The sequence below is a fragment of the Lynx canadensis genome, chromosome C1 (genome assembly GCF_007474595.2).
Source record: "Lynx canadensis isolate LIC74 chromosome C1, mLynCan4.pri.v2, whole genome shotgun sequence".
In the NCBI taxonomy this organism is placed as follows: Eukaryota; Metazoa; Chordata; class Mammalia; order Carnivora; family Felidae; genus Lynx; species Lynx canadensis.
This window is the reverse complement of record NC_044310.1, coordinates 119,385,900-119,388,402: the sequence shown is the minus strand read 5'-3', so window position 1 is coordinate 119,388,402 and position 2,503 is coordinate 119,385,900.

Genomic DNA, 2,503 nt, shown 5'->3' with positions numbered 1-2,503 from the left:
GACGTTCTTCCGTTCACGGCGTCAAGTCTCATCTGGCCGAAGATTTATTTTCCTTTGGGGACGAAGGGGAGCAGGGGCAAAGGACGTTCCCATAAAGTATCCAGAGATCGGGGCCGCTGGGGGCTCCGAGCAGAAACTCCAATTTCCCTGGCATGACTTTTCCCCTTTGTTCACATCAGCTCGCAAATATCTAGCTTTCCCCGGCCGCGTCTGTTTCACTTTTGTTTCAAAGAGATGGCTTTGTTTTCGCGGGTGTGCGGCTCTGCGAGGCGCTCCGCGCGTCCCTCCCCCTTGCCGGGGGCGTCACCGCCTCACGCACCAACTCGGTGGCCGCTGGGCCGCTAGGCGTCCCCGCCTTTGTCAGGCCGGTCGGCTGCGGCGTGACTTCCGTGCGCGCGCGCGCACACCCGAACGCACGCACGCGCGCGCGCGCATGCGCGTACCCGCCGCTCCGCCCGGTGCCCCGCCTCCATCCTAGTCTGTCACGCCCGCCCTGCGGTCAGTTTCAAGTTTGCGCCCTTCGTCGCGGCGGGGCCGAGCCCTCCCGAGCTCTCCACCTGAGTCTCTGGTCTTACACCCAAAGTCGCGTTTCCCGCTTCCTTTCCTTCCGGCCTCTCTGCGCTGGCGGGCCACCTGCGGTGTCTTTGTAAGGCTTCGTCTAACTTCCCTCGCCGTGCTTCCGCCTTCCTCCTGGAGGGTGGCGGGACTCCCGGAGGGGACGTGGCCCACGAGACCTGCTTTGGACCTTTTATCCAGAGGCAGCTTCTCCCTCACAGCACACACACTTCCACGAGTCTTTCCTCCTGTTTTCTCCTTCTCTCTCCCCAGTGGGACAAGTGCACCCCCCTCATTCCAGTTCCCTGGACTCCTTTAGCTCTCATAGCTTCATCAAGCTTTACTGAAAACGCCTCTGTACTTGTCTTGAGTACCCCCCCCCCCCTCCAGATGCTTTCTAGACGCTCTGCTAATGGCGGCTTTGGCTCTATCTCAGTGACTTTAACCTCACCCGTTTGTGGCAATTGAGACTCTGACAGTGTTGTTGAAGGCAGCACTTGTGGTCCCCAGGCTGCTGCTTTGAGCCAATAGCCTGCCACAGGGTGAAGACATTGGGCATTGGAGGGGCTGAGTCGCCAGCAGTAAAGGACAGCTCTGCCCCTTCTATGGAACAGTGCAGATAGCGTGGACTCCATGATCCATCAGCTGGAGCTTCTTGGGTTTCATCCTCCCTGAGTTCCCAGTTCCCGATCTGTAAAATGCGAACAGTAAGGATCACCTCACAACATCGGCCAGAGGATTTAGTGAGATAGTGTCTGTAAAGTGACCTCTCAGTGTCTTGCACGGAGTGCAACCCATCTGGTATACACACAGACACATTCACACACAGCCACGCCACGGTCACCAGCTTCATCCCAGACGGGCTGCTCTTCATTCTTTCATTTCCGTCTCACCCTTTTCTGCTATTCCTTTAGGCTCTTCCCTCCCTCCTGTATTTCCCCCCCCTTCCTCCCCCTGTCTAACGTCCTCCCTTCATTTGGCTGCTTGGCCTTATCCTTTTCACGGAGTTTTCTCCTTTGGGCCCTGCCCGGTGACAATGAGTCGTGGGGTCTGGGGCCAGTTCCTTACCTCTTTGGGCAAGTGCTCCTCTGTCTCCAGGAGCACCTTCCCCAGCAGTGTTCTCTTGTTCTGTAGTCATTCACGTCCATGCCTGTGACCCCATCTGACTCCCCAGCCCCTTGAGGCAGGAACTGTGGCTTCATGAGCTGGCATAGAGAGGAGACTTGAAAAGGGTTGGTGAAGGAAAGGAAGGGAGGGAGGGAGGGGGAGGAAGGAAGAAAGGACTCCTTTTATGATCCAAGGTGGTCAGTCGTAGGAACTCCAGAGGGTACACATGGCTACCACTAGCCCCTACCTACCTTTGTGCAAATTCAAAAGAAGTGCTTCCTGGGGCGCCTGGGTGGCTCAGTCGGTTGAGCATCTGACTTCGGCTCAGGTCATGATCTCGCGGCCCATGAGTTCGAGCCCCGTGTCGGGCTCTGTGCTGACAGCTCGGAGCCTGGAGCCTGCTTCGGATTCTGTGTCTCCCTCTCTCTCTGCCCCTTCCCTGCTCATGCTGTGTCTCTCTCTGTCTCAAAAACAAATTAAAAAAATAAAAAAAAAATTGAAAAAAAAAAAAAAAAAAAAAGAAGTGTTTCCTTTTTCCAGCCAGGGAGTGGCCTGCTGAATGGACTGTGGGTTAGATTTCAGACCTCGTTTGTGTCCTTGGCTGTGTGCAGTTCACACTGCATAGCACGTGAGCTATGCTGCAAAAGAAGCCAAGGAGGTATCGTAGGCTGCTTGGGCACTTGGTCTGACTCACCTTGCCAGGTGAAGTGGCCCAGGTGCTTCTCCTGTTAAAGAAGTCCCTGCCATTAGCCAGCCCCAATGGCATATATTCCCTTTCCCACAGAGCTGCAGTGAGGCATGGGTAGCTCCTCCCCAGTGTGACAGAGCTGTCTCAGCCTAC